Source organism: Mauremys reevesii, linkage group 1 (genome assembly GCF_016161935.1).
Source record: "Mauremys reevesii isolate NIE-2019 linkage group 1, ASM1616193v1, whole genome shotgun sequence".
Taxonomy (NCBI): domain Eukaryota; kingdom Metazoa; phylum Chordata; order Testudines; family Geoemydidae; genus Mauremys; species Mauremys reevesii.
Window position 1 is genome coordinate 195,358,634 of NC_052623.1, and position 22,812 is coordinate 195,381,445.

The 22,812-nt window shown below is 44.9% G+C and overlaps 1 long non-coding RNA gene and 1 pseudogene across 1 annotated transcript; one reads left to right on the forward strand and one right to left on the reverse strand.

Moving 5' to 3' along the window:
• Positions 1 to 7,027: 7,027 nt before the first annotated feature.
• On the reverse strand, positions 7,028 to 13,778 carry LOC120398231. The gene is made up of 4 exons (XR_005594276.1): positions 13,611 to 13,778; positions 13,232 to 13,343; positions 11,530 to 11,653; positions 7,028 to 7,117 (listed from the first exon to the last, which is right to left on the reverse strand). It is a non-coding gene; the product is annotated as an uncharacterized LOC120398231 (long non-coding RNA).
• A 2,929-nt stretch (positions 13,779 to 16,707) lies between these two features.
• On the forward strand, positions 16,708 to 18,686 carry LOC120408591 (annotated as a pseudogene).
• Positions 18,687 to 22,812: the final 4,126 nt, after the last annotated feature.

The window sequence follows — 22,812 nt, forward strand, 5'->3', positions numbered from 1 at the left end:
CATAAATGATCTGGAGAAAGGGGTAAACAGTGAGATGGCAAAATTTGCAAACCATACTAAACTGCTCAAGATAGTTAAGACCAAAGCAGATTGAAGAACTTCAAAAAGATCTCACAAAACTAAGTGATTAGGCAACCAAATGGCAAAGAGGCTAGGACTTTTCAGCTTGGAAAAGAGGAGACTAAGGGGGGATATGATAGAGGTATATAAAATCATGAGTGTTGTGGAGAAAGTGAATAAGGAAAAGTTATTTACTTGTCCCCATAATATCAGAACTAGGGGCCACCAAATGAAATTAATGAGCAGCAGGTTTAAAATAAATAAAAGGAAGTTGTTCACACAGCGCACAGTCAACCTGTGGAACTCCTTACCTGAGGAGTTTGTGAAGGCTAGGACTATAACAGCATTTAAAAGAACTAGATAAATTCATGGAGGTTAAGTCCATGAATGGCTGTTAGGCAGGATGGGTAAAGGAATGGTGTCCCTAGCCTCTGTTTGTCAGAGGATGGAGACGGATGGCAGGAGAGAGATCACTTGACCATTGCCTGTTAGGTTCACTCCCTCTGGGGCACCTGGCATTGGTCACTGTTGGCAGACAGGATACTGGGCTGGATGGACCTTTGGTCTGACCCAGTATGGCCGTTCTTATGTTCTTATGATGTTATCAAGGACCTGATCCTGAGTTGCCCCAGTCATGCTGTGTGTACCTGTTCTCTTGGGCACAGCAAACCTGGTGCTTTCTGTGAGTTCCGGGCAGGATACCACACAGGGATGATTTCAGAGGTACTGACTGTGGGCGTTCCAGGACTGGAGCAGCCAAGGAAAAAAAATGGTAGGTGCTGAGCACCCATCAGCAGCCCCCCGCATCAGCCTCTGCTCCCCCCAGCTCCTCCCGCCTGATGCAATCAGCTGTTCCGTGGCATGCAGGAGGCGCTGGGGGGAGAGAAGGGAGGAGTGAGGGCATGGTACTCTGGGAGGGGATGGAATGGGGCGGGAAGAGGGGAGGCAGGGGCAGGGCCTTGGTGGAAGGGGTGGAGTGAGGGTAGGGATGGGGTACAGCCAGGGGTCAAGCATCCCCCAGCGCATTAGAAAGTTGATGCCTATGGGCTGGGGTATACCTAGCATACCTGTAAGGCAAGCACCTGGGCTGGCAAAGCACTGAGGAGATTGTTAGCGTGGCTAACAGACTGGTGTCAGGGAGCCGACATCCCATTAAGCACAACCAAGAAGGGTTAACAACCTGATGCTCAGTACTGGGCACCCCAAGAAACAAGACCGAATTCCTCCCCATATGGCTTAGAGTCAGCCAGCATGCCTCAGCCCTAGGGACAGGATCTTCTTTCTTCCTTACACCCTAGTCATTTATAAATATTTTAAACAGAAACCTAATGGGGTCACAGACCCAAAACAGCAACTCATGGGAACTTATTTTCCCAAACGAGCAGCTGAATGTGGCCATTACCTGCTAGGCCTCAGTTACCCATGAAACCGATCCTGCAGCTGAGTCAAACATGGGATGAAAGGAAACGCCTGTCACTTCTCACTGGAGCCTGGAAGAGGGCGTAGCTGGGGTGAACAGCACAGAGCAGAGTCTCCTCAGCCTCCAGTATCACTTTACAGACAGCTTGTAGGAGGTTTCTTTGGCTTAATTTTTCATCTGTCTCCCTCCTGTAACTTTAAAGAACATTAGCAACAAAATGAGCCCTCATAATGGTATTGGGTCAATTGGAAATGTTAGAATTGCCACTAATCATTCAGACGAGACAGATGTGATCACTAAATATTTCTATCCTGTTTGGGAGGGGAAAAAACCCACATCACGTAGTTATATTACATGATGATGATGAAACACTTTCCATTCCTCTGGTAACTCAAGACAATGTTAAACAGCAGTCATTAAAGTTAGGCATTTTTAGATCAGTAGGTCTAGATAACTTGCATCCCAGAGTTTTTAAAAATGTTGGCCAAGCAGTTTGTTGGACCGTTAATATTGATTTTTCTATAATTCTTGACACACTGGGGTGGATGTTCCAGGACACCAGAATAAAGCTACTCTTCCGTCAATATTTTGAAAGGGGATGTGGAAAAAATACCATGTTAACGAGACCTGGAAAAGGCAATGGAAAATAATTTCCTGTACTTGTTTTTTTAAGACTCTGTACTAAGGCCTTACAAGATAAAACTGCTTCTACAGACTGTACTGAATCACATGTTTGTTCATCATGTGTCTATGCCATAAACTTTTGTACTCTATTATGGCACTGCCTTGCATGTAGATGGATGTCCTCAATACTTATCTTGCAATCTCATGTTTATTCAGATGCTGGGATTTTCTTGAAATTCTAAAATTGAATGGTAATGTCATTGGCTTTTTTCCTTAGCTCCGTGAAAGGCTCTTGGCTGTCTCTAAATGTTCTTGAGAGTAGTGTAGATGGAGAAGGTATGGTCTCCTATCCTTTCAGGAATTATGTCTGCGTATTCTGCTTTGAAAGTAAAACCACCAACAAGAGCCCCTCTCTCTTGCTCTCTCTTTCTTCCATGCCCTTACAACAGCGGTGTAGTCAGGTCTGACCAAATACAGTGTCAGACATTCGAGTTGCTTCAGTTTCCCCCCTTTTTTCCAGTTAAACCACCACGACTCATGCTGTTGAATTACTCTCCCATTTTGGTGCATCTTGGTGATTAACATAAAATAACAATTGGAGTCCCCAAGCTTTCTTCCCCAGGATCAGCAGTCCATTATGCCTTTGCAGGTCTCAGAATTGCCACAACAATTTTGCTCCTGCCTCCCACTGAAAATAGTTCCAGCCAGACCTTTTCTGCTGGTTGGTAGGGAGAGTGTCTGGGTCTCCTCAGGTGCCTGCGAAAGCCACCCCTATTCCTTTCAAGTTTCTCTACCCTTTTACCTTGTATCAGGGACACCATGCCCCTGCTCTCACTCATTTCCCAGATCTCTCTGAGCAGGGGAGATCTGCTGGGCCCACTCCAAACTGTAGGCTTCTTTGGAGAACCTCTTCAAAGATTTTCATTGCCTCTAGTTTTCCCCTCTCTAATGGTGCAGGCTCCCTCTTAGCGGAAGTTCCACCCAATGCTACCATCAGATGCCTGCTCACTAGCCCAAACCAATAAGCTGAGCGGCAGATAACTAGTCACACCGTAGGTAGGTTGAACCAAACTCCTATGCTGTGCTGCATTTCCCTGTCAGCAGTTCACTCCTGTTCTTGTTAGGATGTTTTCCCTTCAGCTAGTAAGTGCTTTTGCATGTTTTCTTTTTAAGACAGATATTACCATACATTTCTTACATTATCTCTGCCTTCCTGAGGAGTGATTTGGAGTGTCTTCTTACTGGGTATGGAGGATGTTAAGCAACAGAGTTCTCTCAGCCTCTGAGAAGATATAATTTTGATTTTTAATTACAGATAGTTCATCTCCAGTTTATTTGTATACTGATTATATTCCATTTCTGGTTAAATATTATATTGGTGGCATTTGTGAAATTGTCCTTGTTTTTTCTATATAAACTTGACTTTGTTCCAAACAAGACCAATCTAGATAGTGAAATATATAATCGGACTGTTCCATACTTAAGACAGAAGCAGATTTTTCTCTTTTTTCTTTTTTCCTATTTTTTCCCCATGTACACCCTGAATCAGTTACTTTTAAATGATATATGAATGCATACTGTTACATGGATACGTTGAGTGAATACTTTTACATGATGTCTTTGCTCAAAATGGCAGAATGTAAGTGGTGTTAACAATCATATGAACAGACAAAATAATTTCTTATTTGCCAAGCAAGAGTGTTGCTCCGACATGGTTACAAGAGACATCTCTCTGGTCAAAGACACAGGGAACTGAAATGCAGTTGGATCAAAGAAATTGGTACTTACTTTTCCCACTGACAGAACAATAGCAGTACCAAATTTTAGTGCACAAATTATTAACTGTAAATTGTAAAAGGAACCACAAGATAAGGAGGAGAAGTACATAATTCCAGAGGGGTGAACTCACAGCATGTAAGACTGAACGTGTTTCCCCCAAATAAGGGAGCATCTCCTTTTGCAGAAAGAAATATTTGTTTTCTGCACCTATTTTGTGTTTTCATGTATGGTTGGAAAGTTTAATGCCACTAGACAGAATCTGCTAAAGAATATCCTTTGACAAGGAGAATGAGGAAATCCCAATGCTTAGGATGCTAGCTTGGGACTTTGGACACCTGGGTTCAATAACCCACCCCTCCACAGACTTCCTGTGTGGCCTCGGTCAAGGCCCTCTGTGCCTCAGTTCCCCATCAGTACAATGGGGATAACAGCACTTCCCTACCTCCCAGGGAGGATAAATACACTGAAAAATGTGAGCTGAACAGTTACAACTGTAATGGGGTCCTATCAGGGGCCAAGGCACCCCCTCTTTTGGCCCAGGTATAGACCCACTGCCCCCATCTGGGGTTATGCTTGTTTCTTAATAATTACTTCACAGACTGCTTTCACCATTCAACCAATTCTGTGGTTGGGTATTTATTTATTTTACCAACCCCATTCCACTGCACCACGATCTTCAGGCCTTTGATCATCTTTTCCTGGGTGCACATCTCAGTCCCTCCCTCTCACCTCTCAGTCTGCCCAAATTAATGTCCTCCCCTTCTGGGATAATTATGGTAATTTAAAGTTCAGATAACTGCCCTGCCGGGGCCCACCTTCTTTTCTGAAGGGATTTTAGGTAATCATCAATGTTCTTTACCCGGCCATTTCTTGGGGCTCACAACTAGTTTGAGTTCCTGTCTCTGCCCAGGCCGCCTTTTCCCAGAAAGGTTTTGCACAGCAATGCTGCATGGAAGCCCTTCTCCAACCTCCCTTCCCATCCTACTCTGAGCGGCGTTGCTGTCACATCTCCCTCTTCTCTCTACAAGTCCCTCCTTAGTTTCAAAGCCAAGTGCCGCCCAGCCTTTCACCAGGCCCCCAGCTGGGTGTCCCTGCTTGTTTATTAAGAAGGCTGGACCCCCTTTCTTTGAAGGGGCCAGCCACCCTGTGACAGGGCCATATAAGTACCTAAGATATATAGATGCTACTGGAGTGTCATATTTTGGATTAGGGGCTACTTGATGTCTAGAGAGAAAACAATATTACTAGCAATGGGTTCCCTTTTTCTTAGCCAAGCACTCTTCATATTCTAGGCTGGATTATTCCTTGATGCCTTTAGAGAGGCACCTATGTTAACTAGTGTTTCTCCATTAAATCTCGCCCTGATAGATGTTGATATCCAGCTGCAATACCTACAGAACGCCACAGATTAATTCTCACAGTGCGTTAATGATTTGCTTATTCAGCAATTGTTGTAACAACAAACCATTCTGGATTCTTAGGAAGAAAGACTTTCTACTGAATAACAATACTGGTGAAATGAAACATCAGACCAATTTTTATGGGGTGCTGCTAAAGCCCTATTGCATGGAAGTTATTTTAAATTGCCTCTTAAGAGAAAAAATGCTTAGATTGTAGAACTGGAAAGGAGCCTGAGATCTTCACAGTTAAACCATTTGAGCTCCAGTGTTAATATTCTTTCATTTTGGATCATATTGAGTGTCTCGCTTAGATTAGTCAATATCAATAATGTTTTACTATCACTTCAAACTCTGAAAGAGCAATTTTTTTATTCTCTGGCAGTAAAATGGATGCTGTTGGCTAAATAGCCCTGTACACATGTACAAAGAAAAATCACTGAAATTAAAGCAGAGGACAAAGTTTACAAGGATTTGGGGAGAATTAAAAAACTGCATATTACAATTTCTCTACATTGTATTCATCTGACATAATCAGTACTAAAATGGTATCTCTGCTTTTCTATCCAATGTGAGTCTAATCTACCTAGAACTCCCGCTATTTGCTCCAAATGAAATCTTCTCTGCATTCCTCTCCACTCATCTAACAAGGGCTATCTCTTTCTCTTTTCTCTTAATCTGGCCACAGCTTCTCTACCTTGAGAAAGAGAGAGGACAGGCTGGGAGAGGTGTTCCACTTGTGTCTGAACTCTTTGAGACGTCATTTAAAAAAAAATCCTGTTAATATAGCAATAATAAAACCCCATTACATTTTTCATTCCGCCCGAGGTAGCAGGAACCAAGTAAACTGAAGATTAAAGAGTGTAAAAGAGAAGATCATTACTTTTAAATGTAAATTTCCATGAGACGAGCATCACATCTAGAGATGGGTGAAACTTTTCAACTGAAACTTTATTTTTGGCAAAAAAAAAAAAAAAAAGATTCAGTGACACCAAAACTTTTGGTGAATTTGCGTCAATTTTGCTGAATTGTTTTCATTGGAGAAAAAAAGTTAAAAAATGGTTTCCGAAAACTGAAATATTCTGATGTCTCCAATTGAAAAAACTTTTTGTTTCAAAATTTACTTCAAATGTCATTAAAAAAATTATATGTTGAAGTGCTCAGCCAAAACATTTCATTAGAACCATTTCATTAGAAACATAACTTAGATTTGCTGAAAAATTTTCAGTTCAACCCAAATAATTGTTTTTTCAATTTTTTGGAATTGCCAGCAAACCGAGAAATCCATTATTCACACAGCTCTAGCTGCAGCTATTCCTTGGGGGGAATGGTGAGAAGGAACGGCATGTGACCTTGTTTTGTTCACCTGCATATTTTCCATCTCCAAGTCTCAGGTCAAACGGATTCTCTGAAAGAGACACATATGTTTTACATACCATAAATGGAGGAGAGGGGGAAATGAACCCACCACCTTTTTCCCCTCCCACCTTTTTTAGCTCTTTTTGTGTCAAACTCATATTATAAATAGCTCCTCTCTCCAAGCTACTGCACAATGCTTTGAAAAAATTATTTGGGGCTGGTTTGAATGCTGAGTTAGTGATACTGGTTTCTCTGCTTTTTTTATTTGCAGCAGTAAAAATGTACCTTCTCTCTAATTTTTAAAAACTCAGTCTTCAATCTCTTCAACCCCTTCCACAAATGGATGATTCAGACTGCCTTCCTCGTTCTCTTCTTTTTCTTCTTGAAACATTGCTCTGGGTACCAGTGTCTCTCTTTGACTGTCCTTTGATTTTGAAAATGGGGTTCTCTTGCGCTGAGAAGTTCCTGGGGTTTGCCGCTGTAAGAGCAAGTGATACAGTTATGTGGCGCTAAAGGTAAAGGTTTAAATTATCAGAGAGGGAAAAGCAATGGGGGAAAACACTAGCAAAAGGATCAGCTGAATAAAACTCCTAGAAGCCAGTACCAGAAATTAGAACAAACACATTAAAAAGGCAATGGGTATAAACAAGTCAGACTAATGAACAAATCAGTAGGCTGGTGGTGCTTAAACGACGTGAAAGTTTTGTAACTGCATGACTGGATGCCACTAATGAGATTATTCTCCTTCACATCCATGTGACCAAAAGGGCAGAACAGACAGTTTTGGGGGAAAGCATCTGTTGATGCTGCATTTTGAAGAATCTAAACTCTGCACTGATTCAATGTATCCCTTCCCTCTTTCCTGGTTCCTTTCCCAATCTCAGTCCATTTTTAGAGTTAAATATTGGAGAGGATCTTACTTCAAGTGTCAGAAAATTCTATCAGGAATCACTACTTCTCAAACAACTGATTTCCTGGCTACTGATTCATGGATTCCAAGGCCAGAAGGAACCACTATGATTAGCTATTCTCACCTCCTGTATAACACAGGCCATAGAATTCCCCCAAAGTAATTACTAGATCATATCTTTTAGAAAAAACATCTCACCCTGATTTGAAAATTGCCAGTGAAGGAGTTTCCATCACATCCCTTAGTAAATTGTTCCATTGGTTATTTATCCTCTCTGTTAAAAATGCACATTATTTCCAGCCAGAATTTGTCTAGCTTCAACTTTCAGCGACTTTCAGGAACTTGTTACAACTTTCTCTGCTACACTGAAAAGTCCATTATCAAATATTTGTTCCCCATGTAGGGACTTGGATTGTGATCAAGTCATCCTTTACCTTTCTCTTTGTTAAGCTAAATAGATTGAATTCCTTGAATTTATCACAATAGCCCATGTTTTCCAATCCTTTAATCATTCTTGTGGCTCTGAATCCTCACTAATTTTTCAACATCCTTCTTCAACTGTGGGCACCCAGAACTGGACATACTATTCCAGCAGGGGTCGCACCAGTGCTAAATACAGAGGTAATATAACCTTCCTTCTCCTACTCAACATAGGAGCAACATGGGCCAATGAACTAGGAGTTGTGAGACTGGGCCTCCATCACCTGCACTGCCACTGACTCACTCTGAGACCATGAGCAAGTCAATTCAATGTACTCTACCTCAATTTTCCATACTTTCAAAGAGGGATAATAATGTGTCCCCCCTGGCAGCGTACAGGGAGCAGAAATGGCCCCCCGAGAAGACTCGCAGCAGATTTCCATGAGAGGACAGGCCAGGGTGGGAGGAAAGGCAACCAGAGCTCATTGTACTACATCTAGTCACTGACTTCCAGGATAGACTCCATGTTTCCCGAAATGTAGGAAATGAAAAAGTGACTTGAAGCCACTTCTCCCACTCTCTATTTCTGAGAGAAATACAGAAGTGGAGTAACTGAGAATAGGGTTTCATCCTGTCTCTGCCACTCTCTCTCCCTCCATCTCTGCCCCTTCCTTGCACACATTTTCCTGAAAAAAACCCCTCAATTATTCTCCTTTTATAGTAAATTGAGACAGACTCATGATTCTGGGGTTGCAGGAACAGAATTCCCAGCATATGATGTACTAGATACTGCTATGGGAGGCAACAAGACTCACTGGCCACTGCACTAGGAGTCAGCAGATCAGGCTTCTACTGCCAGCAAGGCCAACACCTTGCCAGCTGACTCTGAGCAAGGCATTTAACATCCCTCTGCCTCAGTAGTCCCAAGTGTAAAATGGAGGCAATGTTTACTCACCTATATATAGCACTTTGAGGGCTATGGGTGAGAAGCACTATGTAAGCGATAAATGATTATTAAGGCAGGTTCTGGGACTAGGCAGGTGATAAAAGCAGTGCTTCATTTGTGCCAGGGCTGAAACCCGGCATGTCATGGCTTGTCACTTCAGAGCCTCGGCACCTGTGGGTTTGCCACATCAGTTTTGAAAGAAATTTGCTTGAGCTTTGCCACCTCTTTCATTAAAAATTAAGCACTGGATAAAAGTGAAGAGCAAAGCGAAACCAGAAGCACTTTATGGTTTTGTGCTGTACAACCCCTTTATCTGCTCCAGGGATCGGCAACCTTTGGCACGCAGCTCGCCAGGGTAAGCCCCCTGGCAGGCTGAGCTGGTTTGTTTACCTGTGGTATCCACAGGTTTGGCTGATCGCGGCTCCCACTGGCCGCAGTTCGCCGCTCCAAAGCCTAAGCTGATTGGCGCCTCAAGCCTGGGAGGCAGGAGAAGTGAAGCAGTGATGGTGTGCTCAGGGTGGAGGCGGAGCAGGGGTGAGATGGGGCCGGGGGGGGTGCCTCAGGGCGGAGGGTGGGGGTTGCGGAGCTGCCGCAGTGGGGTGTCTCAGGACGGAGCTGCCACGGGGAGGGGCGCCTCAGGGCGGGGGCTCAGGGACGGGCTCAAGGTGGAAGTTTCACCTAGAGCACGAAACATCCTTGCACCTGCCCTGGGCACGCTGCTGCCTGCCGGGGTCCCAGCAGGCAGCAGCGTGCCATTAAAAATCCTGCCCTGTCTGGCCTGGCCCGTTTTTCTCCACCCTCTGCCCCCCCTCCCCCGCCACCTCCCGCGGGGGCAGGGGGAAGGGGCAGGGAGCAGAAGCTTGGTCCTGCCGGCTCCCCTGCCTCTTCCCGCAGTGTGTTGGGTTCCTGCCCCTCCTCCTCCTCTCCGTCCCTCCCTCCCTGCTGGCCCATCAGATGATGGCCCTTGCAAGGAAGGAGGTGGAGCGGAGTCAGCGTGCTCACTGCTCCTGGTGGAAGCAGAGAAGAAGCCGGGGCAGGGCTTTGGGGAAGTGGGGAGGGAATCAGGGCACATTCCTTCCAGCCCGTGAGCACCCCATGACCCCAGCCCACACCCCCAGCGCTCTGCCCTGACCCCCCCTCACATACTCCCATTCCTCTGCCCTGAGCCCTGTATCCTCCCCACACATACCCAGCCCTCTGCTTGACTCCTTCACCCCCCCACATCCCCAGCCCTGACTCTAGCACCCCCACACATACCCAGGCTCCCCACACCCCCTGCCCTGACACCGCATACCCCTCACATGCCCCCAGCCCTCTGCCCTGACTCTTGCACCCCACATGCCCAGCCCCACACCCCATGCAGCCCCACATCCTGACTCTTGCACCCCCACAACCCCACCCCTCGCACCAAATGGAAGCTGCCCAGGTAAGCGCACCACACCCAATCCTCCTGCCTCAACCCTGAGCCCCCTCCCTCATTCTAGCTCCTGGCAGACCCTACACCCCAACCCCCAGCCTGCTCCTTCACCCCCAGCCCTGTGCTCAGTGCACCCCCACCCTCAGCTCAGTGCAGAGAGAGAGGAAGAGAATGGGCCAGAACCAGGGAGAAGGTAGGTACCCAGTCTATGTGGGCAGGGCCGGGCAGTGGGCTGAGTGGGTCTGGTAGCTGGGATCCCAGCTGGCAGGAGCCAGAGGATGGAATCCCTGAGCGGCAGCGGGCTGAGCCACTCAGCCCACTGCGGTGTGGGGTCCCGGCCGCTGGTCTCGCTCAGCCCACTGCTGGGCTGGGGTCCCGGCCGCCGGTCTCGCTCAGCCCACTGCTGGGCTGGGGTCCCGGCTGCAGGCTCTGCTCAGCCCGCTGCCGGCCTAGGTGAATGGAACCCCAGGCAGGCAGCAGGCTGAGGAGGCCGGCGGCATAAGATCAACATTTTAATTTATTTTTAAATTAAGCTTCTTAAACATTTTGAAAACCTTGTTTATTTTACATACAACACTAGTTTAATTATATAATATATAGACTTATAGAGAGAGACCTTCTAAAAAACATTAAGAGTATTACCAGCACATGAAACCTTAAATTAAAGTGAATAAATGAAGACTCGGCACACCACCTCCGAAAGGTTGCCGTCCCCTGCTCTAAAGTGAAGAACACGTGGAACATGTTTTTAAACACTCTGAGGCTATCTTTATATTTCATAAAGGAGCAGTACTTTGTTTTGTCTTTCTTTTCACTTTCAAAGTCTTTAGTGTCTATCTGGACAGATAAGGAAGACAATTAGCCTGCAAAAGAAAGTCAATGTAATGTTTAAGTGTCTCTTTTAAGGAGGACATCCAATGTCTGTATTGTCGCTGTGTCAGCAATGCTTAATTTGTAATGGAAGAGATGCTGGGGCTGAAGCAATTTTTTTACTTTCATAACTGATGTGGCAACCCCAGAGGTACAGGGGCTGTAAAATGTCAAGCCTAGAGATGCCGGTAGTGCTCAGCCCTGGCAAGCCCTGGCACAAATTAAGCACTGCGTGGCAGACATCAACTCCCTAGTATTGGACATTGCTAGGTTGTTTGCCTCATATAAGACATGAATGTGAATTGCCTGTATATGATTTTCTGTTACCTCATTTTGATAGGAAACACTCTGCTGGCTCTTAGGTGTTGGCTGGTGCTGGTGTCTATCTCCTCCATCTTGGTTCAAATTCTTTCTCTCCGCAGGAGTGCAGGGCGTGCTGCCACTCATTGGTCTGTGATGTAAATACTGAATATTTATACAGTGCCCAACAGTGTGCTAGACGTTTTACAGAAATATGGTCCCTGCACTAAAATAATTTAAAGTCTATTTAGATAAGAGGAGACAAGTGACAATGACTATAATGGGCTAAGACCGTGGGAGGGGAGACAGATCGCAAAAGAAAGGTCCTGAGCTGACTAACATTTATGTTGTTCTGCTACACAGGAGAGTTCTCCTTTCATTTCAAGTGCCATGGATGAACTGGAATGGGCTTGCATAAGTCCCCTTGTAACAGATCTGGCCTTTGGGCCCTGTGAGGGGGACTCTCAGTTTACATTTTTAATAAGTAAGTTTCTTTTCCTGTGACACTAGATATGACACAGAAATCAATGTGAGCCAATGATGAGGCTGAAATGGAACAAGCAACTGGACTCCTCTTCTGCAGTGAGAGACTGGGGAGCAGTATGTTTTTGGGAGTGGTGAAAACAAAAACTGCACACTGTCTGAAAGGACTAAGGCCGGCTCTGCTTGTGAAAAATGTTCAGCCACCTCTGGGGCTGGTACTGAGCTGAACGTTGCTCACTCAAGAAGTAGCAATGGTGCAAGGTGCCTCCATTGTTGTGTGGTGAAACTGGGTGGTCAGAGAGGAAGCATCAATAGCAATTCTGAAGCCACTGCAGCCCACCATTCTCCCTGCTCATGCACACCTGCTCATACTCAGCCTGGAACTGGAAGAACTTTGAAACTTATCTCCTCCTCTATTCTCTCCATCCCCACCAGCAAGGGAAAGAGCGTGGAACTGATACAGTGGGACAGAGGTGGAGAGTATTTTACCCAGGGAATACTGAATGCATCACTGACTGAGACAGAACATTTTGGAAGCAGACCCTTGTTAACATTATGGCAGCACATCACTAGCTAGAGGTGTTTATGAAGCTGAAGGACGAGATTTATATTCCCAGGTTGCCATGTGTAAGATTTATACAGTAATCAGCCTGCTGCACATGGAGTCAAGATAGCATTCAGTGGAGTTATTCTGTACAATCCTAGTTCTGAGTTTTCATCCAGAAATATAATAATTCTCCCATCTATGCCAAAATCCTAGAAAATAGATGAGCCTTGCAGCATATCCTAAAGATCAACAGAAAACCTTACAGGAATCTAGGGAAAGGGATATTGTATATGCAGGTCTCAAAAGTTGTCAACACTTTGGATACAGACTACAGATTTCCTGCTGGCCCCAAAAACTGACATAGCCCTGTCTATGTGGGGGAGTTAGATCAGTATAACTATGTCGCTCACAGGTGTGGGTATAGGTCTGTGGTGTAGACCTGGCCTAAGTCTCATTTAAAAGGCACCTAGAAGCCTAAACCCATTGACTGTTGATGGATTATTGGCTCCTAAGTGCCGAAATCACTTTTGAAAATGAGACATGATAAATCAGTTAGGCCTTGCAATACTTGGGACAGACACCAAGGTTTGTATTCAAGATCTGAAGAAGTGGTAACATGGTGTTAAACTATGGAGCAGGAAAGAGGAGTGAAATAGAATTCTGTAAGATAATTTACTAGAAAATTATAATTCTACTTACTTATTCCCTTTGCTTTTCTTGTATGTCAAGATGATGACGGTGACTCCTATGGCAATCAAATAAATTATGCAAAGCACTGGCCAGATATATATTCTGCTCTCCGCATCAGATGCTGAAATGCAAATTAGCAAACATCGAATGTCACACAGAATCCAAATAGATGTCAAAGCTTTTCTCATGTTTCCATATACTGGGAACCAGGAATCACTGAGTTCTAAACTCAGTTCTAAATTAAGTGTAGAAACTGGACATGTTGGTTAACCTCCCCGGGTATCAGTTTTTTTTAACTATAAAATGGGGATATTCGTCAGAGCAGGTCAACTATTCATGATGAATAAATAATCTGATCATTTCTTCTGTTTCTGAATTGTTCACAAACCTTTTCTGATCTCTGTTCATGTCTTCCTTATTCACAGAACAGTGTATCAAAGTTTATTTGAACAGATGGGGTATATGTGAACCGTTCACTTCAATTATCAGCTCTTCTGAAATTTGACTGGTCGTCTGGGTTACACGGTTCTGTTTCTGCTCTCTGATTGGATGGAAGATTTTTGTGACTAGGAGAATAAGGATTGATGAATAGCCAACAACGAATAGCGAGTAACCTTGTGTCATACAAACACTGAGATTTGTTCATTCTTAAAATAGGTATGAATAATATTTTTGCATTATTCTTCTAATTCTAGTTACATATTTCACAGATGTGTTTTGAGGATTAGTTAGTAGCTGTGAAATGCTTTGAAAGTGCTAAGTAGTGATTAATTATAAAAATTACTATTAGTCAAGAGAGTCCCAAGAACACTCATTTATACTGCTATTGCCTCTTAGATCTACTTGAAAAATGGAAAAAAAAAACAGGTTGCAAGTTTCAGAATTTCAAAGGCATCCCCATTTCACAGAGCTTAGAATGGACCCTTTTACATCAAAGATTCAACAATGTGGGTTTTCAATATATACTTTAAATTTTATTTTCAAAATAATTATTAATGTTTTGTTTAGCAAAGTTTTCAGTAAATGAAAAAATAATAATGAAAACGAATATTCAAAAAATCAGTTATGTTGAAACTGACCAAAAATCAAAGATTTTGATGTTTACAATACTTTTTGTAAAAAAATTTCATTTATAAAAAATGGCCGCTTTGGTGATCTTTTGTATAAGAAATAACGTAATTTGTTATAAGAAATCCTCAGTACAGGACATCCTTTAATCTAACGCTCCAGAAACAGCTCTAGGATTGACATACCAGGAAAAGCTTGGTCTTCTGAATATCTAAGTGTATGTCTACACTGCAAGGGAAGGCCTGATTTTAGCCTGGGTAACAATAGCAGTGAAGATGTAGTAGCACATGTGGCCGCTCAGGCTGGCCACCAGTGGGATTAGTTACCCCCTGCCACCATCCAAGCGGCCACAGCCACACTGCTATTTTTAGCACACTATCTCCATCTGAGCTAGCATGTCTGTCTACCCATGCTGGGAAGCACCCTGCCAGCTGCTGTGTAGACATACCAACAGGGTTTATGTTCATAGCACACTAGGTACGAGTTGTAACTTGAGTGTTATCCTTAAATCGACTCCCGTCCACACACAAGCCTTTAGCTCAAGCTAAGTGGTGTTTTATGTCTGCGCTAGCTGGCCATCAGGGGAGCAGGTTGAAATAGGAGTGATGCTGAAGTTGCAACATCTCTGTGGTGTATTTGGTTGTCATGGGTTTTGTTACTATGGCAACTGAGTTAGACTATTAAGGGATAGCTCAGCCGGTTTCAACCGGCTGGGTGAGCTCTCTGTCTCTGTAAATAAAATGGAGGTTTTGGTTAGCTGTCTGCTCTCTGGCCTCAAGTGATTGCTTCCTACACCGGCTGCCCCAAGGATATAACACTGGCGACGAGGGTGGGATCCTGGTGCTGCTCCAGTAACAGAAGGAAGTAGAAGTCAAGGTAAAGACCAAACAAAGAAAAAAGGCTGCTTGTTGCACTGACTGTGAAAGTGAAACTAAAAATCATGGCTACTCTGACCAGGCCCCTGGAGCCTTTTGATGAGAATACAGAGCAGTGGCATGTGTATACTGAGCGTTTTGAGCTTTTTGGTATTGCAAATGACATTACAGAAGCGAAGAAGGTGCCAATATTCTTAACTGTTGTAGGGGCTAAAACCTACTCTCTGCTACGCAGCTTACTGCACCCTGTTAAGCCGGAGACTAAATCTTACAGTGACACTGTGGAAATCCTGGGGTCTCATTTCTCCCCAAAACCACTGGTAATTGCTGAAAGATATAGGTTCCACAAAAGAGACCAAAAGGAAGATGAACAGTTGTACAATTTGTAGCCATTTTAAAAAAGCTAGCAGAACACTGTGAATTTAAAGAGATGTTAAATGATGCCCTGCGTGACAGGTTAGTGTGTGGCCTCTGCAGTGAAGCTATACGGAAGCGCCTACTGACAGAGGCTCAGCTTACATTACAGAAGGCTGTTGATATTGCTGTCTCCATGGAACTGGCTACAAGGGAGGCACAATACATCGGTGCATCCCCTAGGGTGCAAAAAGTGTCACAAGAACTGACACGCAAAACGGTGCAGAGTCAAGAATGTTACCGCTGTGGTAAGCTGGGTCACCAGGCATCAGAATGCTGGTGTAAGGACCTGGTGTGTCGACACTGTGGCAAAAAGGGACACATTGAGTATGCCTGTAAACAAAAGAAAAAGAGGCCTGTGGTCTGGCCGACAAAAAGAGGAACCTTGCATACCCTAGAGAAGACCCAGGATGATCAAGGTGACACCTCCTCACAAGAGGAAGTGCCACTGCATGTTTTGTCTTTGGCAGCGGGCTCACATGAATACTGGGTAACCCCCTTATTGGAGGGCAAACTTATACGCATGGAACTAGACACCGGTGCAGCTGTCTCGCTGGTTCCGGAGACTGTGTATAAGGAAAAGCTACAGCATCTTCCGCTTAAGGCAACAAAAACTGTTCTGAAGACGTATACAGGTGAAGCTGTGCCCATGTTGGGCACTATTGATGTTAAGGTGGAGCTCAATGGACAGGCGGCTAAATTGCCACTGTTTGTGGTGAGAGGTGACTACCCAGCCTTAATGGGTAGGTCTTGGCTTGGGAAGATTCAGCTGAACTGGGCAGAAGTGCACCGGATGACTAAAGAAGAAACCAGTCTAACCCTATACTAAGGAAACATGCTGCTGTTTTTGGAGATGATTTGGGAAGTATGAAGGGAATCACTGTGACATTGAACATTAAACCTGGCAGTCCACCAAAATATCTGAAAGCCCGAACTGTGCCATATGCCATCAGGCCAAAAGTTGAAGCAGACCTGGAGCGCCTGGTCACCAATGGAGTCCTAATACCAGTTACCCATAGCTCATGGGCCACTCCTATCATTCCAATAGTGAAGAAAGATGGCTCTCTCCGGATTTGCGGTGATTTTAAAGTCACTGTCAACCCAGTGTTGTGTGCAGAGCAATACCCGCTTCCCCGCATCTATGACCTCTTCGCAGGCCTGGCTGGGGGACAAAAGTTCAGTAAGATTGATCTGAGTCAAGCATATTTACAGATGCACGTCGATGAAAAGTCCCAAGAGCTGTTGACTATTGTGACTCATAAGGGGCTTTATCGATACTGTCGCCTACCCTTCAGAATCACATCGGCTCCCGCCCTGTTCCAGAGGGCTATGGACCAGATCTTGTGTGGCTTGTCAGGAGTTCAGTGCTATCTGGATGATATCCTGGTCACTGGAAGAAATGAAGAGGATCACTTAAAGAATTTAGAGGCTACCCTACAAAGACTGGAAGAGTATGGCCTACGAGTTCGCAAAGACAAGTGTGAATTCTTCAAGCCCTCTGTTGAATATTTGGGACACATCATCGATTCTGCAGGTCTTCATAAGGCCCCTGCAAAAGTTAAAGCTATTGTGGAGGCTCCCCCACCACGAAATGTAAGCCAGCTACGCTCATTTCTAGGACTACTGAACTATTATGGAAAGTTCATCTCACAGTTAGCCACACTGCTAAAACCACTTCATGAGCTCCTTGGGCAGAACAAGGCCTGGAAGTGGACTGAAGCCTGTGATGTTGCATTTAACAAAGCTAAGGATGCATTGTTAAATTCTGAAGTTCTAACGCACTTTGATCCATCCTTACCCCTGCAATTGGCCTGCGATGCTTCCCCTTATGGAGTGGGAGCGGTCGTGTCCCACATTATGCCTTCGGGAGAAGAAAGACCTATTGCTTTTGCTTCACGCACTCTAAGCAAAGCAGAAACTAACTACGCCCAAATCGAATGTGAGGCATTAGGAATTGTTTTTGGAATTAGGAAGTTTCATCAGTACCTATTTGGGCGAAAGTTTACTCTTCTTACAGACCATCGACCTCTGACATCAATTTTTGGACCCTACACAGGCATTCCCCCATTAGCTGCTAGTCGTATGCAACGTTGGGCATTGATACTTTCTGCACACACATATGAAATCAGATATCGGAAATCCACTCTGCACGGCAATGCAGATGGCCTCTCAAGGTTACCTTTACCGGTCAAACATCAAGATAGTGCCCAAAAGGAAATCTTCTACTTTGAACAGGTAGAGAATACACCCATCACTGCTGCTCAGATAAAGAAGGCAACCCGTGTTGACCCAGTATTATCCCAAGTTATGGACCTGGTGATGCATGGAAAATCTCGACAAACCTCTCCGGTCTCACCCGACCTTGTTCCCTACATGTCCAGGCGGACGGAGTTATCGGTCCAATCTGGTTGTTTGTTGTGGGGGAGGCGTGTCATTATTCCACCACCCCTGAGATCACAGATGTTAGAAAAGCTACATTCCAGTCACTGTGGAATAGAGTGCATGAAGGAAATTGCACGAAGCTATTTTTGGTGGCCTAGATTGAACAGTGCTATTGAAGAGAAGGCAAAAGCTTGTATGTCATGTCAGGGTGTAAGAAATGCACCCCAGTGGGCACCCCTACACCCAGGGACTGGCCTGAAAACCCGTGGCAACGTATTCATGTTGACTTTGCTGGCCCCCTTGAAGGAAGCATGTTCTTGGTGGCAGTAGATGCCCATTCTAAATGGCCAGAAGTCTCTATAATGCAGTCCACTACTGCAGAGAGAACTATCCAAAAACTACGAGGACTCTTTAGTCGTTTTGGTCTGCCAGAACAACTTGTGAGCGACAACGGACTGCAGTTCGTCTCTCAGGAGTTTCAAAATTTTATGAAGGCAAATGGGATACACCACATCACATCAGCACCATATCATCCGTCCACCAACAGATTAGCTGAAAGATTTGTGCAGACAATGAAAAACGCTTTGAAATCAGCAAAGGGACAACACTCCATTCAAAAGCGTCTGGATACCTTCTTACTTTCCTATAGAAACACACCTCATGCTACGACCCAGGCTTCCCCAGCCTTTCTAATGATGGGACGACAGCTGCGCACTTGCTTTGATCTGCTGAAACCTTCTGAACCCAGACAAACTGTGCAACATCAGCAGCAATATCAAGTCATCAGACGGGCACCCAGAGCAAAAGACCGAACCTTTAGCCCAGGGCAGCCAGTTTTGGCTCGGAATTATACTTCCAGAGCTAAATGGGTCCCAGCCACAGTCATCACTCAAACAGGACCTGTTTCCTATACAGTCCGGACTGCAGAGAATCTTACCTGGCGGCGACATGTAGATCAGCTGTTGCCAGGTCATGCCAGTCTACAGGACCCATCTGCAGTTGAGGGGTCTGACTTCACCCCTCCTGGTGAGACACCGAATCATGAGTCACCTGTTCCTGACTGTTCTCCTCCATTACTGCCGGCAGCTGAGATACCCCTTTGCCCAGCACGAGCTGATACCACCTCCTCACCTATTCGTGCTGCGGACCCTGAGCCCCTAGTACTTTCGGGTGCAACAACACCAGAAGTTCGCCGTAATCCACCTAGAGACAGAAGGCCTCCTCATCGGCTGGATCTTTAGTTAGGGCGAACCCACGGTTATGGGGCAAAATAATCCCCAGGGTTTAGCCGGGAATGGAGGCAGTCTACCCTCCTTCTCTAGTTTAGTGTGTGTTTTATTTAGGGGATGTTCTTATTAGGGGGGGAGGAATATGTGGTGTATTTGGTTGTCATGGGTTTTGTTACTATGGCAACTGAGTTAGACTATTAAGGGATAGCTTAGCCGGTTTCAACCGGCTGGGTGAGCTCTCTGTCTCTGTAAATAAAATGGAGGTTTTGGTTAGCTGTCTGCTCTCTGGCCTCAAGTGATTGCTTCCTACACCGGCTGCCCCAAGGATATAACAATCTCATCAGCAGCTAATCCAATCACTGTGCTTATCAAAGCACTATGAGCAGCTGTAGTGTAGTAACTCAAGTGCACTAACTTGAACGCACTGTTGCAGTGACAAGAAGTCCTCAGATACAAGCCATTGAAGAAAAGCAACTGGAAGAGACCCAACTTCTTTGGACAACTATTCTATTCTTTTTTTGGGGGGGATGGTTTTTCTCTGCTCTCCACGCCCCAGACTATCCTATACCAACACCCAGATCTAGCCTACCTTTATATTCCTCTAGTGGGTCAATTATCTTCTCTTTCTTTCCCATAGGGTGGTTTATTACACAAGTCAAAGCCTGGAGGTTCTTCGATCGCAGGAGCCTCACAGAGATGTTACATGTGCTTGTCATGGTTACTGTGCCGTTTGCATTCTTAACTCCATGTATCTCAGGCTGGCCAATCAGGACACCCTCAGGCTTCCATGTGATTTCTGGGGCAGGTTTTGCTGTAGCTGAGCAGACTGCAGTCAGGAGCTCTGGGCTGCTGGCATTTGAATGGAGTTCAGTTCTTACTGCAGAAATCGCTAGGAGAAAAAGTAGAGTGCAACAGAAATTACAATTTTCCTTACACCATGACCAAAAAGCTAAGACATGTGCAAAGTTTTTAATGGAGAAACCCAGACTATTCCTGATATGTTCAATATGTTCCTTTATAGTCTTAGATTTTAATGGTTTATTATTATATTTTAATAGTTTGGTAGGGTTTTTATGCAGAAGGTGTAAGGTTGGAAATTAAAAAAAATTGGGCCAGATGGTACCTTCTTCACAGATCCACAGGAAACTCCCTGCACATTCATGTGTCCTGTTCTTGTGATGGAAAAAAATGTGCTGATAAACACTTTTGAGGCACCATCTCCCCATCCCTAAATCCAAGGAGAGCCCTTCATTGAATGGAGGATCCACATATGGGGAAGGGAAAAATGAGGAGTAGGCTTGGAGGCACATCCTCTTGCATCAGTCCAGGAGAAAATCCACTCAGAAATTGCAGTATTAACTTCTGAGTAGAAATTCTCCATGCTATGGGACCCCCCCCTTTGGAAGCTGGATACAAGAACCATGGCCAGAAGTGAAAGCCTTGTCAATTCAGCTCCATTAAGCAGATCAATGGTATGCCTGGTACGTTCATAGGGCCTCTACACTGATGGCCCATGGACCCAGCAGAACCCCCAGTATCTACATGGATTTTAGGGCATCAGCAATATTTGAGGAAGAACTAACTTCCTCTACAGGAGTATGTGGCAACAACACCTCCTCAGCTGAAAGCTGCTGAGGAAACATCACAAAAGAAACCTTGTAAAGCTTTCCTTCACTCGAGACCTCCTGTGGGTTTGATCACAAGGCTGGGAGAGAGGGGAAGAGACTTGTTCTGTTATATAATCATGAACAGGCTAAACTTTGGCTCTACAATGACTAAAACCAACATCATCTTTGAGAACCTTGTGTTACACAAGGAGGAGGGGGATGTTAGGGGACAAACTGACTCAAACTTGGACCGGCTTCTTCTACTCATCTAATAGCTGATTTAATAGTGTTTTTAGAAGCTGTAAAACTTTCCTGGTTTGCAGCAACCCTTTGAAATTCAGCAGGGGGAAAGCCCTCAGGCTGGAGAAATGCCTTTTCTTTGTCCCATGAAATTCCATTCAGGTTTAGTGGAGTTCTCAATGGTTAAAGATCACCACTCCCTTTCTCTTGCTTGCCAAATTAATAATCAATGACTTGAACATTGAACACCAGGCTCATACCACCGCCAAAGTAGCACACCAAAGTAGGAATGGTTGTGAAAACAGCTGTAGCAAAAAGGATGTGGGAACATCTGGACTGGACAGAGCCCCTCAAACATGCCCAGAATCTCATCTTTCCCAGACTTGCTGCCCCAGAGGAGTCTTTGTATCCAGGGAAGAGGGAAGAGAGAAATCTGGGCAGGGCTAGTTTCCACCCCTTGGACCTAGTACATAGTACCAATGGGCTGTTCCCTATCTGAAACAGCAGCTGTCTCCTGCTGCCAGCTAATAAAGTTAGTGCTGTGGTGGTAGCAGTCTGGTGCAACAGCAAAGGCTCAGGGATCCAATATGATTGGTGATACATGATAGGGGCTTGTTACAGGTAAACCTATGATAATTTGTAAGAATGTCTTGTAATCGCCATATACCTCATCTATATATAATTGTGATCTTGCATACAAAGCAGGTCATGTGAGGTATCAGGGGAAAGGTTATCATTTTCTATCCATATATGTATATCGTTAATGCATATGAAGTTTGAGAATTGTATTGTATGGTTGTCACTAACACAAGCTGTAAATTGGGGAATCAGCCAGACATTAGTTCCCCAGAAGCAACAGCAAGAAAAGTAACCAACGCTTGGGCGGGGTGTGAAACAACCCATCAACAGCCATTGTCCAGCAAGGGAGCTACAATTCCTGGGGACTCAGCGATGCCCACCAGACATGCCTGGACTTGTGTTCTACAAGCACATGAGACTGAAGGTATAAAACAGAACACAGGGGGCCCAGGCTTGGCCTTTCTCCTGCCTTCACCTATGTTGCAAGCAACAAGGACACTGTGAAGACTTAGTTAAGACTCCAACACAGAAGACTGGCCCAGGTTTCAAGGATGACATCTGTGTACTATGAACTGCAATATCCTGTGGGGTGAGAAAAACTGCTTAAGCTAGATCAGTGGTTCTCAAACTTCTTTTTTTCCACGGACCACTTGAAAATTGCTGAGGGTCTCACTTAATGATCTTTCCAAATGTTGTTTGCATCATTAGCTAACCATTGTAAATGCTTTGGATAAAAGTGCTATATTAAAAAAAATAATAATTAACATTTTTTTTGTTCTACAAATAAAAGCACACAACTCTCATTTTAATATCAATAGTCTTACCTTTCAAATGTGATGGATGTGCCCTCTCTCTCCTGCTGCAGCAGCCCCCGAGCTGGGACTGGGAAGAAGGGGAGAAGGTCTCTTCCCCGCCACAGCAGCCACAGATCTGAGTCTGGGAAGGGGGGTCCTTCTCTCCCTGGCAGCCCCAGCCCTGGAGCTGGGGAAAGTCGCCTCTTTCTCTGGCCGCTGCAGCCCTGCACGTCCCAAATACCCCCTCACCCCCTCTTCTCACCCTACTGCTACCTCCCTACTCCTTAGTCCCCCAAGGCCATCACCTCACCTTACATGTGCATCTTCACTAATTAGGTGGGTGTCCCTTCATTCTCTCGTGTGCGGCCACCCAGGTGTGCACCTTAGAGGGAACTATCTACG